Source organism: Myxine glutinosa, chromosome 1 (assembly GCF_964187855.1).
Source record: "Myxine glutinosa chromosome 1, kmMyxGlut1.1, whole genome shotgun sequence".
Classification (NCBI taxonomy): Eukaryota; Metazoa; Chordata; class Myxini; order Myxiniformes; family Myxinidae; genus Myxine; species Myxine glutinosa.
The window spans coordinates 214,473,566-214,490,098 of NC_136261.1; the positions used below are offsets into that span (position 1 = coordinate 214,473,566).

Sequence of the window (16,533 nt, forward strand, 5' to 3'; positions counted from 1 at the left end):
GTTCTTCGTGGAAATGACTTGTGCAAATGTAATAATTCTCGGGGAAACGTCCTGGTTATAGATAAATAAATCTTGAGTCGGAGATACACCGGGGTTAAGAATTTCTTGTCAATCGATCCAACGGTGGCTGAGAATTTTTTTTTTTTTAATGCAGACACGCACACACACACACACACACACACACACACACACACCCCCGATCGCTGAAACCTGCTTTGCACTTCGCAAGCACAGTATAAAAATTAAGCTGCGATGACCAGGAATCGAGCCCGGGTCAACTGCTTGGAAGGCAGCTATGCTCACCACTATACCACCATCGCTCCATGAAAAATATTCTTTTCAAATGTTAAATATTTTATTCATACAATTACCAAACTTATCAAATATCCTTTCATCAATAATTATAAACCAACATCAGTGAGTGAGTCATTCTGTGAATAAGTGAGTGAATGATTGAGTGTGAGTGAATGAGGGAGTGAGGGAGTGCTGGAGTGAATGAGTGAGTGTGTGACTGAATGAATGAAGGAATGAGAGGGGCAAACACTTCAGTCATTAGCGTTTGAACCAAACACACAGAATTTGACAAATCTTGGCCAGAAACTTCATGTCTGATATATCTCACGAAGGCGTATTTCGTAAATCGGATTTCAGTAAATAGGAGTGCAATTGCATTCACAATCTTCCTCGTGGAAAATGTGTTGTTTTGCTTGGTACGTCAACTCAGGTGCAAACTATATGATGAAACACGCATTTCTGCATTGGAAGTGTAATTCGGGACAATAAGTGTGCAAAATGTGCAAACAACAAGTTTATTGCCAAAAACGCTTCATTTCAGTAAATCGGAGTGCTATTGCATTCACAATCTTCCTCGTGATCGGATTTCAGTAAACAGGAGTGTAATTGCATTCACAATCTTCCGCGTGGAAAATGTGTGGTTTTGCGAAGGACGTACAACTCAGGTGCACACGATATGATGAAACACGCATTTCTGCATTAAAGTGTAATTCGGGACAAGAAGTGTGCAAAATGTGCAAACAACAACTTTATTGCAAAAAACGCTTCATTTCAGTAAATAGGAATGCTTTTGCATTCAAAATGTTCCACAATTTGATGAAACACGCGTAAGAAGAGTGATTCGGGAAAATATGGGTGCAAAATGTGCAAACAACAAGTTTATTGCCAAAAACTCTTCATTTCAGTAAATAGGAGTGCTTTTGCATTCACAATGTTCCACAATTTGATGAAACACGTGTTTCAATATTTGAAGTGTGATTCGGGACAATGAGGGTGCAATTTGTGCAGACAATAAGTTTTGGCTCCAAAACGCCTCTTTTCACGACAGAGGAGGAGTTTTTGCATGAATCATTGCACACTCTGCAAAATGCGGAGACACAAAGTTTTTGGTCCAAAGCGCGACATTTCAGGGAAAGGACTGTTTTCCATTCACAATGTTCTTCGTGGAAATGACTTGTGCAAATGTAATAATTCTCGGGGAAACGTCCTGATTATAGATAAATAAATCTTGAGTCGGAGATACTCCGGGGTTAAGAATTTCTTGTCAATCGATCCAACGGTGGCTGAGAATTTTTTTTTTTTAATGCAGACACGCACACACACACACACACCCGATCGCTGAAACCTGCTTTGCACTTCGCAAGCACAGTATAAAGATTAAGCTGCGATGGCCAGGAATCGAACCCGGGTCAACTGCTTAGAAAGCAGCTATGCTCACCACTATACCACCATCGCTCCATGAAAAATGTTCTTTTCAAATGTTAAATATTTTATTCATACAATTACCAAACTTATCAAATATCCTTTCATCAATAATTATAAACCAACATCAGTGAGTGAGTCATTCTGTGAATAAGTGAGTGAATGATTGAGTGTGAGTGAATGAGGGGGTGAGTGAGTGCTGGAGTGAATGAGTGAGTGTGTGACTGAATGAATGAAGGAATGAGAGGGGCAAACACTTCAGTCATTAGCGTTTGAACCAAACACACAGAATTTGACAAATCTTGGCCAGAAACTTCATGTCTGATATATCTCACGAAGGCGTATTTCGTAAATCGGATTTCAGTAAATAGGAGTGCAATTGCATTCACAATCTTCCTCGTGGAAAATGTGTTGTTTTGCTTGGTACGTCAACTCAGGTGCAAACTATATGATGAAACACGCATTTCTGCATTGGAAGTGTAATTCGGGACAATAAGTGTGCAAAATGTGCAAACAACAAGTTTATTGCCAAAAACGCTTCATTTCAGTAAATCGGAGTGCTATTGCATTCACAATCTTCCTCGTGATCGGATTTCAGTAAACAGGAGTGTAATTGCATTCACAATCTTCCGAGTGGAAAATGTGTGGTTTTGCGAAGGACGTACAACTCAGGTGCACACGATATGATGAAACACGCATTTCTGCATTAAAGTGTAATTCGGGACAAGAAGTGTGCAAAATGTGCAAACAACAACTTTATTGCAAAAAACGCTTCATTTCAGTAAATAGGAATGCTTTTGCATTCAAAATGTTCCACAATTTGATGAAACACGCGTAAGAAGAGTGATTCGGGAAAATATGGGTGCAAAATGTGCAAACAACAAGTTTATTGCCAAAAACTCTTCATTTCAGTAAATAGGAGTGCTTTTGCATTCACAATGTTCCACAATTTGATGAAACACGTGTTTCAATATTTGAAGTGTGATTCGGGACAATGAGGGTGCAATTTGTGCAGACAATAAGTTTTTGGTCCAAAACGCTTCTTTTCAGGAAATAGCACTGTTTTTACATTCACAATGTTCAACTGTTTGAGGAAAACACGCGTTTCAATATTAGAAGTGTGATTCGGGACAATGAGGGTGCAATTTGTGCAAACAATAAGTTTTGGCTCCAAAACGCCTCTTTTCACGACAGAGGAGGAGTTTTTGCATGAATCATTGCACACTCTGCAAAATGCGGAGACACAAAGTTTTTGGTCCAAAGCGCGACATTTCAGGGAAAGGACTGTTTTCCATTCACAATGTTCTTCGTGGAAATGACTTGTGCAAATGTAATAATTCTCGGGGAAACGTCCTGGTTATAGATAAATAAATCTTGAGTCGGAGATACACCGGGGTTAAGAATTTCTTGTCAATCGATCCAACGGTGGCTGAGAATTTTTTTTTTTTAATGCAGACACACACACACACACACACACACACACACACACACACACACACACACACACACACACACACACACACCGATCGCTGAAACCTGCTTTGCACTTCGCAAGCACAGTATGAAAATTAAGCTGCGATGACCAGGAATCTGAACCCGGGTCAATTGCTTGGAAGGCAGCTATGCTCACCACTATACCACCATCGCTCCATGAAAAATATTCTTTTCAAATGTTAAATATTTTATTCATACAATTACCAAACTTATCAAATATCCTTTCATCAATAATTATAAACCAACATCAGTGAGTGAGTCATTCTGTGAATAAGTGAGTGAATGATTGAGTGTGAGTGAATGAGGGAGTGAGTGAGTGCTGGAGTGAATGAGTGAGTGTGTGACTGAATGAATGAAGGAATGAGAGGGGCAAACACTTCAGTCATTAGCGTTTGAACCAAACACACAGAATTTGACAAATCTTGGCCAGAAACTTCATGTCTGATATATCTCACGAAGGCGTATTTCGTAAATCGGATTTCAGTAAATAGGAGTGCAATTGCATTCACAATCTTCCTCCTGGAAAATGTGTTGTTTTGCTTGGTACGTCAACTCAGGTGCAAACTATATGATGAAACACGCATTTCTGCATTGGAAGTGTAATTCGGGACAATAAGTGTGCAAAATGTGCAAACAACAAGTTTATTGCCAAAAACGCTTCATTTCAGTAAATCGGAGTGCTATTGCATTCACAATCTTCCTCGTGATCGGATTTCAGTAAACAGGAGTGTAATTGCATTCACAATCTTCCGAGTGGAAAATGTGTGGTTTTGCGAAGGACGTACAACTCAGGTGCACACGATATGATGAAACACGCATTTCTGCATTAAAGTGTAATTCGGTACAAGAAGTGTGCAAAATGTGCAAACAACAACGTTATTGCAAAAAACGCTTCATTTCAGTAAATAGGAATGCTTTTGCATTCAAAATGTTCCACAATTTGATGAAACACGCGTAAGAAGAGTGATTCGGGAAAATATGGGTGCAAAATGTGCAAACAATAAGTTTATTGCCAAAAACTCTTCATTTCAGTAAATAGGAATGCTTTTGCATTCACAATGTTCCACAATTTGATGAAACACGTGTTTCAATATTTGAAGTGTGATTCGGGACAATGAGGGTGCAATTTGTGCAGACAATAAGTTTTTGGTCCAAAACGCTTCTTTTCAGGAAATAGGACTGTTTTTACATTCACAATGTTCAACTGTTTGAGGAAACACGCGTTTCAATATTAGAAGTGTGATTCGGAACAATGAGGGTGCAATTTGTGCAGACAATAAGTTTTTGCTCCAAAACGCCTCTTTTCACGACAGAGGAGGAGTTTTTGCATGAATCATTGCACACTCTGCAAAATGCGGAGACACAAAGTTTTTGGTCCAAAGCACGACATTTCAGGGAAAGGACTGTTTTCCATTCACAATGTTCTTCGTGGAAATGACTTGTGCAAATGTAATAATTCTCGGGGAAACGTCCTGATTATAGATAAATAAATCTTTAGTCGGAGATACTCCGGTGTTAAGAATTTCTTGTCAATCGATCCAACGGTGGCTGAGAATTTTTTTTTTTAATGCAGACATGCACACACACACACACACCCGATCGCTGAAACCTGCTTTGCACTTCGCAAGCACAGTATAAAAATTAAGCTGCGATGACCAGGAATCGAACCCGGGTCAACTACTTGGAAGGCAGCTATGCTCACCACTATACCACCATCGCTCCATGAAAAATATTCTTTTCAAATGTTAAATATTTTATTCATACAATTACCAAACTTATCAAATATCCTTTCATCAATAATTATAAACCAACATCAGTGAGTGAGTCATTCTGTGAATAAGTGAGTGAATGATTGAGTGTGAGTGAATGAGGGAGTGAGTGAGTGCTGGAGTGAATGAGTGAGTGTGTGACTGAATGAATGAAGGAATGAGAGGGGCAAACACTTCAGTCATTAGCGTTTGAACCAAACACACAGAATTTGACAAATCTTGGCCAGAAACTTCATGTCTGATATATCTCACGAAGGCGTATTTCGTAAATCGGATTTCAGTAAATAGGAGTGCAATTGCATTCACAATCTTCCTCCTGGAAAATGTGTTGTTTTGCTTGGTACGTCAACTCAGGTGCAAACTATATGATGAAACACGCATTTCTGCATTGGAAGTGTAATTCGGGACAATAAGTGTGCAAAATGTGCAAACAACAAGTTTATTGCCAAAAACGCTTCATTTCAGTAAATCGGAGTGCTATTGCATTCACAATCTTCCTCGTGATCGGATTTCAGTAAACAGGAGTGTAATTGCATTCACAATCTTCCGAGTGGAAAATGTGTGGTTTTGCGAAGGACGTACAACTCAGGTGCACACGATATGATGAAACACGCATTTCTGCATTAAAGTGTAATTCGGTACAAGAAGTGTGCAAAATGTGCAAACAACAACGTTATTGCAAAAAACGCTTCATTTCAGTAAATAGGAATGCTTTTGCATTCAAAATGTTCCACAATTTGATGAAACACGCGTAAGAAGAGTGATTCGGGAAAATATGGGTGCAAAATGTGCAAACAATAAGTTTATTGCCAAAAACTCTTCATTTCAGTAAATAGGAATGCTTTTGCATTCACAATGTTCCACAATTTGATGAAACACGTGTTTCAATATTTGAAGTGTGATTCGGGACAATGAGGGTGCAATTTGTGCAGACAATAAGTTTTTGGTCCAAAACGCTTCTTTTCAGGAAATAGGACTGTTTTTACATTCACAATGTTCAACTGTTTGAGGAAACACGCGTTTCAATATTAGAAGTGTGATTCGGAACAATGAGGGTGCAATTTGTGCAGACAATAAGTTTTTGCTCCAAAACGCCTCTTTTCACGACAGAGGAGGAGTTTTTGCATGAATCATTGCACACTCTGCAAAATGCGGAGACACAAAGTTTTTGGTCCAAAGCACGACATTTCAGGGAAAGGACTGTTTTCCATTCACAATGTTCTTCGTGGAAATGACTTGTGCAAATGTAATAATTCTCGGGGAAACGTCCTGATTATAGATAAATAAATCTTTAGTCGGAGATACTCCGGTGTTAAGAATTTCTTGTCAATCGATCCAACGGTGGCTGAGAATTTTTTTTTTTAATGCAGACATGCACACACACACACACACCCGATCGCTGAAACCTGCTTTGCACTTCGCAAGCACAGTATAAAAATTAAGCTGCGATGACCAGGAATCGAACCCGGGTCAACTACTTGGAAGGCAGCTATGCTCACCACTATACCACCATCGCTCCATGAAAAATATTCTTTTCAAATGTTAAATATTTTATTCATACAATTACCAAACTTATCAAATATCCTTTCATCAATAATTATAAACCAATATCAGTGAGTGAGTCATTCTGTGAATAAGTGAGTGAATGATTGAGTGTGAGTGAATGAGGGAGTGAGTGAGTGCTGGAGTGAATGAGTGAGTGTGTGACTGAATGAATGAAGGAATGAGAGGGGCACACACTTCAGTCATTAGCGTTTGAACCAAACACACAGAATTTGACAAATCCTGGCCAGAAACTTCATGTCTGATATACTGTATCTCACCAAGGCGTATTTCGTAAATCGGATTTCAGTAAATAGGAGTGCAATTGCATTCGCAATCTTCCTCGTGGAAAATGTGTTGTTTTGCTTGGTACGTCAACTCAGGTGCAAACTATATGATGAAACACGCATTTCTGCATTGGAAGTGTAATTCGGGACAATAAGTGTGCAAAATGTGCAAACAACAAGTTTATTGCCAAAAACGCTTCATTTCAGTAAATCGGAGTGCTATTGCATTCACAATCTTCCTCGTGATCGGATTTCAGTAAACAGGAGTGTAATTGCATTCACAATCTTCCGAGTGGAAAATGTGTGGTTTTGCGAAGGACGTACAACTCAGGTGCACACGATATTGTAACGATTTTGAGAAGTGTGTAACGAATTTGAGAAGTGTAACGGTTTTTGAGAAGTGTAACAATTTTGGAGGAAGTGTAACGAATGTGAAAACGTTACAATGTGAACGTTACAAAAGGTACGGTAACACCCTGTTAATGTAAATAATGGTCGCAGTCGGCCTCCTAGTTAATTCCATGAAACTTACACGCAGGTCACGATATATCTTTTAAATAGTGTATTTCCTTATTCCATGTAGGCTAAATATGTGTTTCCCACTAGATTGACTTTGCATTGTATCAAACAAAATAAGCGTAGGCCCTTCCAATTTCCCCAAAACCTCCCTTCCAATTGCCTTCCGCAATTTGGGCGGTTTTCTTCAAACCACCATTGGCCACGAGGTAGGTTTGGGGAAGAAAGGCGTGTCTCCACCTCGTCATAAGAGGGAAGGAGTGAACCAGCCCTAACAGCCAATCAACACCGCGGTGAGCGACCCGGTAGGCGTGCCCTCGGAGCCGGCGGCTTGATTTCGCCCGAGGTGATAAAAGCGACTGTAAGGGACTGCTTTAGGAGATGACCCTGGGAGATGAGCAAAGAGGCTGCAAGAAGAGGAGCGGTGAGATGCGAAACGCTCCAAGCCAAAGAGGAGAGGTACTCGGCAAGGAAACCAGCTTTGGAGAGACGCGCTGAAAGGAGGGAGACGGCCCCACCCCAAGAAGAGGAGCAGGTGTGCCGAACCAGCGCGTGACGTCTACCGCAGCGGATACACGACGGAGGGTTTCCCGCCAAAACCGCGAGGAATTGTGAGCTGCGGCCTCCCGACTTTGCCTCCCTCTCAAGCAATCCATCTCAAGCCCTACCTGCCTGCAATATCCCCTGTGTAAGTGTGAACGTCCTGTCCTACTCGTTGTCTTGGGGCTAAGTAAAAATGAATAGTGTAAGTTAACGATTCGCTGTGTTACTGCTTCTTCCATCCATTGCTTGTGTGTGTATAATAAAATCTGTTCTTCCTCCATATTCTTCTTCTTCTTCTTTTTCATTCTCTTTCGGTCGCTTTAGAGATTTCCCGATTGAATATCTGTGGGGCGATCTGGTCAACGTCGGGTGGAATCGGGTTTTAATCGGGGAGTAACTGTTCGGACGCGGTTAAATACACCACCGCTCGGTCAATATAACATCTAAAACCCGCGTCTGTAACATTTGGTGTCGAGGAGTTGGATTCGGACCTGGGACTAAATTTGTTAGGCCCAAATTTTGGAACACCAATTGTACCATTAGGGTAACAATTGGTGTTGGGAAGTAGAATTCGATCCGGAGCGCGTTTCACGCACTCGAAATTATAACGGCGAAATTTGATTTTGTTTTACGAAAATATAAAACCCGAATTTTGAGATCGCGCCATGGACAATCAAGGCGATCGGATGTCGGTGGGAGAGATAGACAGGGTGGAATCGACCCAGGACCTCGGGGAAATGTATGTGGAGGATAGGGAGGAGGAGAAAAATAGCAATGTGGTTGCGGAAGTATCAGACGCGCAAAGTGGCGTCCTCACGCACGTGGGTGTAGCGGCACCAAATTTTGCCGCGACCGTAGCAGCGCCGCTGGTGGATTCGAACCTTTTCCTCCTGCAAATGAGGGCCCTTATGGAACAAATGGGTGAGCGATTGGAGGGCCAAATGGGGGTAATGGGGAACCGGATGGATGCTCAGGGTGAGCGATTGGAGGGCCAAATGGGGGTAATGGGGAACCGGATGGATGCTCAGGGTGAGCGATTGGAGGGCCAAATGGGGGTAATGAGGGACGAAGCGAGGGGTACCGGTGAGGAGTTAGACAAGAAATTTGGGAAGTTCGACAATAATTTTGAGGGGTTAGACAACGGGATAAAAGAGGTAAAGAATGGGTTAACGGGGGTGGAAAACAGAATGGCTGCCCAGGAGAATCAGTTAGAGGGGGTGAAAAATGGGTTAATGGGGTTAGAAAATAGGATGGAGGACAAATTGCGGGAAATAGGGGAACAATCTGCCAGGGAAATCAAACAAATGGGAGAGCAAATAGAGGAGGTGAAAATCGGGGTAGAAACCAAACTGGATGCTCAGAGGGATGAATTGGGACAGATGAGGGTGGCATCTACAAAAGAGATAGAGGAAATACGACGAGGGGTAAGTGAGGAGGTTTCGGGGCTGCGCGAGGAGGTAAAGCGAGGTGAGAAGCGTATGGAGAAAGAGGTGAGAAATGGGACGGCAAAGTTACAAGGGGGAATAGAAGATCTGACGGAGGAGGTGGAACAGCTGACGGAGGGACAAACGAAGTTAGTGGAGCAGGTTCAAAAGAACACTGCGGTACTAGGAGGGTTAAAGGCGACACAAAAAGAAATTAAAAACGAATTAATAGCGACGCAGAGGCAATGTCAGATGGTACGGGAGGAACTGACAATGAGGGTGGAGGAGGTGACAGAGATAATGGAGACAAAGGACCGGCAGGTGAGGATGCACATAGAGACGGTTACGGTAGCCTTAGAGGACGAACTTGAAGAGACGCACCGAGAAATAAAAGAGGTTAAACAAAAATTAGAGGAAGTGGAGGAAGAGGTGAGTGAAATTAAGAAGAGACGGACAGAAACTAAGAGAGAAATAAGGGAGGAGATAGCGGAATATGTGCAAGGTCGGTGCTCAACTCATAATGTGGTGCTCGCTAACCAAATAAAAAGTTTGCAGGTGGAAAAGGAGGTGCGGAGACGAAGTACGGAGGTGAGTGGCAATGTATATGATGTGAGGAAAGCTTCAGTCGGCTTGGGGATTGGTTTGGATCCGGGTGTTCGTGAAAGGCCGTTGGTGAAGTGTGTGACAGGTCGGGTGTGCGAAAAAAGAGGTGTGCGAGAATGTCCGACCATGGGGTGTGTGAGGAAAAAGTGCACGCCAAGGAGTGAGTGTGCTGTAATGAGTGAGTTGGTCGAAGCGCGTGTGCGAGGGGGTACATGGAAGCGCGGTGTGGTGAGTGTTACGGAGGAAGTAACGAGAGAGTGTACACCTGTGGTGAGTGTTACAGAGGATGTAACGAGAAAGTGTACGTCTGTGGTGAGTGTTACAGAGGGTGTAACGGGAGAGTGTGCGCGAGAAAGGTGTGTAACGGACAGGTGCATGAGGAAAGAGTGCGTTGTCAAGAGTAGTGGTGAGAGTAGTGAGAGTGACAAGGAGCGTGAGTTGGTTGTGACAGGTGAGCGAGGATGTACACCTGGAATGGAAGGATGCACACCTGGAATGGTAGAGCGTGTGTGGGAAGGCACATTTGAGTTGGTAGTGAGGCACGTGGTTGGGTGTGCGAATGAGAGCACACCTGTGATTGTCACAGAGGAAGTGACCGAGGAGGGGGCGCGAAGAGGTGTGTTGGTGAGGTGTGCGACCAACGAATGTGTGCCAAAGTGTTCGGTGGTCAGGTGTGTGACCAAGTCGGCGAGCGGAATGAGTGTACCGAGGTGTGTAAGGAAAGATACGAGGAGAATGGGAACAGCTGCATGTATGAGCAAGAAAGGGGTAGCGTATGCTTGTAAGAATCCAGGTGAAGCGTCGACGGTAACCAGGTTAGAGGTTAGAACGACTTATAGCCGAATCGGGCCCTCGGTGCGCGTCGGGCAGCTTCGCGTGCCGCGAGGACCAGCGGGGATCCGGAGCACGGCGGTTTCGAAAGAACCGCCGTACGCGATCCACGCTGTGCCTCGCTTGGAACGGCCGCGGCCGGGCTCCACTAGGCGGAGCGGGCAGCTGGATAGGAAGGGTCGTTATGGCGACCACGTTTTGTTGAGAGGTGCCGGCAGGTCGAGATCGGGACATTGGATGGCTCCACGCCGAGGTTGGGCGTGGGATCTCGGCCCGGGTAAGCCCCCGCCCCTGCCCCGAATGCGGGACGCATCCAGCCGCCGGCACAAAAGAATCCGCGTTCATTGCTCGGCTGTACGAAGCCGGGCTGTAGATGTGAATTGGCGCACCGGGAGGATGTAATAAGTAGACGGGTGATGGTAATAGTGATAGTGAATTGATACGAAATTTCGAAAGGTGGGTAGAATTGGCAGTAAATGGAAAATTTTTGAATTGGTTGGAATCTGGACGAACAAAATTGATAGTGAGAGACCCCCGATGTGGTGGGATGGCAAATCCACCATCCCTCACAGGTGGGGCAAATGCGCAATAGTCTATGGGGTGTATGGCAGTGAAAACTAGCCCGGGTGGGTTAGGATATTGATAGGGCCCTAGCAAAGATGACATTAGGTAACGTTAAGTTTAGTTAGTGACTGATACCTGTAGTGGGGACGCAGGTAGATTAGTGTGGATTATAATGACGTGGGAGCGCAATAGTTTAAAGGGACGACTGGGAAGCGCAAGTTTCAGAGGGGAGTAGTTAGCTGAGATGATGCCGTGTGTGTGAGGATTGAACAGGTGAGAATGGAACAGGTGTGATTGCACAGGTGTGCAACTGAACAGGTGTGTGGAGCAGTGCATGAGGGAGTAGTGGTGATTGCGTGTTGTGTTGACCAAATGGTCCAGGAAGAAAGGAGGGTGCAGGTGGCACCAGGTGTGAGGGCACAGGTGTGCAACAACAGGTGTATGTGGCTGTGTGGAATAAATGGTAGTGTGGAATATCTGGAGTATTGGAATGGGTGGTCGTGGAGTGAGAATGGTGGAAATTGTGGAGTGGAGTAGATGGTGCGAAGGTGTGAATGGGGGAAGAGTGGACCCCCATCACGGATACCTGGGGCGGGTAGTGTAAGTGTTAGGTAGAGGGTACAGGTAAATTGTGGTTGGATATTGGCATCTGTGGTGCGGGTGACAGAATGGTATTTGGATGGGTGCATTAGTGTTGCGGAAATGGCTGGGCGTGTAGCCTGTTAGTGTGTGTAGTTGTTTGGGCGCTCCACCACTGTGAGGATGTCGGTCAGGTGAGGCCGCAGGTGGGCTCTGGGAGCCGGTAGTAGTTGTTGTGGATGGGGCCCGAGGATCCGGAGGACGGACCCGGGTAGCCCAGTGCCAGAGGGCACCATGGGGTGACAGAGCCAGTAGAGGGGCTGTCCCCAGTTAGTTAGGTTAGGGTGAGGAGCTAGATAAGCTCGGGTGGCAACTACAGTGGTGGAGGTGTGCAGGTGGGTAGACCTGTTGGGAGAGCTAGACGTCGCAGCCCAGAAATTGTGCGGGAGCACCGTGAGATGAATCGGGGGAGTGAGACCCCAAATTGAGAGGCACCACAGTTTGGTCAATGGGAATTGGTTTTTAGAACCCATAGTGTAAGTTGGCCAATGGATTGGCAGGGAGAGACCCCGGGTAGTGTAAAGTGTGTTAAAGTCATTTAGAGGATAGTTAGGATGAAGGATCTCCTCGCACCATCTGCATCCACTCACCTGAGGTGACAGGTACTCCACACCATGCCATGTTTTGATTATTTTTTATGATGCAAATGTTTGGATTGTGAGACGCATCATGACGTGGGTGTGACATTGTGCGTAATTCCATCTCTCCCTCCTTATGAGGATTGATGATGAATTGGTGATGGCAAATTTTGAAGTAGAGGGATTGTGGTGACGAATTTGGTATAGGGGAAATATGGGGAAGACGTGACAGTAGTAACGAATTGGTAATGTGTAGATTTTGTACATATGGGGTAAGGGCAAGGGTAGGTGACCGGGGGGGTGACGTACGGTAGGGACGAGCTTTCTCACTTCGCCCTCCGTACGCATTTCACCTTGCATTGCCTTATTGACGTGTACCCTTGTGACCTTACCCCTCGCTCAATTGTCTTTCTTTTGTCTCCCACATGACCTGTGCGCCATTGGGTGCCGAGGGGAGCGTGCGTGAGGTGGCCATTGTGCGCCCGAGATTCCCAGAACCAGCATGCATTGCGTTGATGTACCACTGTATGGACCGCTGTTCTGCAGCCAAGTACCACTTGATGGACCCCAGGTTCTGGGGCAGGGCACCTCTGTTGGAGACCGGCCATAGTGGCCAGGGAATCTTGCTTGCGGACCTCGGTAAGGTGGCACCTTTGCCAAACAGGTGGACCACCCTTAGTTGGCCCCTGAGGCCCTAAATAAAAATGGACACAAGTTGTGCTTTTTATTTTGTCCAAATAGGCCGCATGAAGCCAGAAGACGTCGGGAAGAACATCGGCCCAGCAGAGAAAGAGAAGACCACCACCAGTTGTTTTGTTGTGTTTATTATGAACCATGGTGACTGCGCACCGAGTGGTGTTTTTGGTGCTTTGTGGTGCTTTTTGGTGCTTTTGGGTGCTTTGGTGGTATTGGTACTGGTGCATCGATGCAATGCGTGCTGTCTCCTCCCTCCCAACAGGAATTTCTTTCTCTTGTTCCCTAAAAAGAAAAAAAAAGAAAAAAACACAGGTCCTGGGTTGCGTTGTAAATAAGAAATCACGTCATTGTAAATAATGCTCCCCACCGTAAATGTATATTTTGAGAATAATTCCGTAATTCGGTTAGCTGTGGGCTTGAGTCTGTTAGACAGGGTGCAATGCAATAGGGGGACATACTTATTTGTGTTTTAAAATTGTCACACTCAGGGTCAGGTTAATTGTAGAGGGAATTACACCTACGTGTCACACTAAGTTAAAGTTTAATAGGCCCGAGTACGGGCCTGAAGAAACGAGGGTGCAGTGTAACGATTTTGAGAAGTGTGTAACGAATTTGAGAAGTGTAACGGTTTTTGAGAAGTGTAACAATTTTGGAGGAAGTGTAACGAATGTGAAAACGTTACAATGTGAACGTTACAAAAGGTACGGTAACACCCTGTTAATGTAAATAATGGTCGCAGTCGGCCTCCTAGTTAATTCCATGAAACTTACACGCAGGTCACGATATATCTTTTAAATAGTGTATTTCCTTATTCCATGTAGGCTAAATATGTGTTTCCCACTAGATTGACTTTGCATTGTATCAAACAAAATAAGCGTAGGCCCTTCCAATTTCCCCAAAACCTCCCTTCCAATTGCCTTCCGCAATTTGGGTGGTTTTCTTCAAACCACCATTGGCCACGAGGTAGGTTTGGGGAAGAAAGGCGTGTCTCCACCTCGTCATAAGAGGGAAGGAGTGAACCAACCCTAACAGCCAATCAACACCGCGGTGAGCGACCCGGTAGGCGTGCCCTCGGAGCCGGCGGCTTCATTTCGCCCGAGGTGATAAAAGCGACTGTAAGGGACTGCTTTAGGAGATGACCCTGGGAGATGAGCAAAGAGGCTGCAAGAAGAGGAGCGGTGAGATGCGAAACGCTCCAAGCCAAAGAGGAGAGGTACTCGGCAAGGAAACCAGCTTTGGAGAGACGCGCTGAAAGGAGGGAGACGGCCCCACCCCAAGAAGAGGAGCAGGTGTGCCGAACCAGCGCTTGACGTCTACCGCAGCGGATACACGACGGAGGGTTTCCCGCCAAAACCGCGAGGAATTGTGAGCTGCGGCCTCCCGACTTTGCCTCCCTCTCAAGCAATCCATCTCAAGCCCTACCTGCCTGCAATATCCCCTGTGTAAGTGTGAACGTCCTGTCCTACTCGTTGTCTTGGGGCTAAGTAAAAATGAATAGTGTAAGTTAACGATTCGCTGTGTTACTGCTTCTTCCATCCATTGCTTGTGTGTGTATAATAAAATCTGTTCTTCCTCCGTATTCTTCTTCTTCTTCTTTTTCATTCTCTTTCGGTCGCTTTAGAGATTTCCCGATTGAATATCTGTGGGGCGATCTGGTCAACGTCGGGTGGAATCGGGTTTTAATCGGGGAGTAACTGTTCGGACGCGGTTAAATACACCACCGCTCGGTCAATATAACATCTAAAACCCGCGTCTGTAACATAATAAGTGTGCAAAATGTGCAAACAACAAGTTTATTGCCAAAAACGCTTCATTTCAGTAAATCGGAGTGCTATTGCATTCACAATCTTCCTCGTGATCGGATTTCAGTAAACAGGAGTGTAATTGCATTCACAATCTTCCGAGTGGAAAATGTGTGGTTTTGCGAAGGACGTACAACTCAGGTGCACACGATATGATGAAACACGCATTTCTGCATTAAAGTGTAATTCGGGACAAGAAGTGTGCAAAATGTGCAAACAACAACTTTATTGCAAAAAACGCTTCATTTCAGTAAATAGGAATGCTTTTGCATTCAAAATGTTCCACAATTTGATGAAACACGCGTAAGAAGAGTGATTCGGGAAAATATGGGTGCAAAATGTGCAAACAACAAGTTTATTGCCAAAAACTCTTCATTTCAGTAAATAGGAGTGCTTTTGCATTCACAATGTTCCACAATTTGATGAAACACCTGTTTCAATATTTGAAGTGTGATTCGGGACAATGAGGGTGCAATTTGTGCAGACAATAAGTTTTTGGTCCAAAACGCTTATTTTCAGGAAATAGGACTGTTTTTACATTCACAATGTTCAACTGTTTGAGGAAACACGCGTTTCAATATTAGAAGTGTGATTCGGGACAATGAGGGTGCAATTTGTGCAGACAATAAGTTTTTGCTCCAAAACGCCTCTTTTCACGACAGAGGAGGAGTTTTTGTATGAATCATTGCACACTCTGCAAAATGCGGAGACACAAAGTTTTTGGTCCAAAGCGCGACATTTCAGGGAAAGGACTGTTTTCCATTCACAATGTTCTTCGTGGAAATGACTTGTGCAAATGTAATAATTCTCGGGGAAACGTCCTGATTATAGATAAATAAATCTTTAGTCGGAGATACTCCGGGGTTAAGAATTTCTTGTCAATCGATCCAACGGTGGCTGAGAATTTTTTTTTTTTAATGCAGACACGCACACACACACACACACACCCGATCGCTGAAACTTGCTTTGCACTTCGCAAGCACAGTATAAAAATTAAGCTGCGATGACCAGGAATCGAGCCCCGGTCAACTGCTTGAAAGGCAGCTATGCTCACCACTATACCACCATCGCTCCATGAAAAATATTCTTTTCAAATGTTAAATATTTTATTCATACAATTACCAAACTTATCAAATATCCTTTCATCAATAATTATAAACCAACATCAGTGAGTGAGTCATTCTGTGAATAAGTGAGTGAATGATTGAGTGTGAGTGAATGAGGGAGTGAGGGAGTGCTGGAGTGAATGAGTGAGTGTGTGACTGAATGAATGAAGGAATGAGAGGGGCAAACACTTCAGTCATTAGCGTTTGAACCAAACACACAGAATTTGACAAATCTTGGCCAGAAACTTCATGTCTGATATATCTCACGAAGGCGTATTTGGTAAATCGGATTTCAGTAAATAGGAGTGCAATTGCATTCACAATCTTCCTCGTGGAAAATGTGTTGTTTTGCTTGGTACGTCAACTCAGGTGCAAACTATATGATGAAACACGCATTTCTGCATTGGAAGTGTAATTCGGGAC

At 44.3% G+C, this 16,533-nt stretch overlaps 4 non-coding genes across 4 annotated transcripts; all 4 read right to left on the reverse strand.

Annotated features, from left to right (window-relative positions):
• Positions 1 to 248: 248 nt before the first annotated feature.
• Positions 249 to 320, reverse strand: TRNAG-UCC (transfer RNA glycine (anticodon UCC)). Its single transcript has one exon. It is a non-coding gene; the product is annotated as a tRNA-Gly (tRNA).
• A 1,357-nt stretch (positions 321 to 1,677) lies between these two features.
• Positions 1,678 to 1,749, reverse strand: TRNAR-UCU (transfer RNA arginine (anticodon UCU)). Its single transcript has one exon. It is a non-coding gene; the product is annotated as a tRNA-Arg (tRNA).
• Positions 1,750 to 4,857: 3,108 nt separating this feature from the next.
• On the reverse strand, positions 4,858 to 4,929 carry TRNAG-UCC (transfer RNA glycine (anticodon UCC)). Its single transcript has one exon. It is a non-coding gene; the product is annotated as a tRNA-Gly (tRNA).
• A 1,494-nt stretch (positions 4,930 to 6,423) lies between these two features.
• TRNAG-UCC (transfer RNA glycine (anticodon UCC)) lies at positions 6,424 to 6,495 on the reverse strand. Its single transcript has one exon. It is a non-coding gene; the product is annotated as a tRNA-Gly (tRNA).
• Positions 6,496 to 16,533: the final 10,038 nt, after the last annotated feature.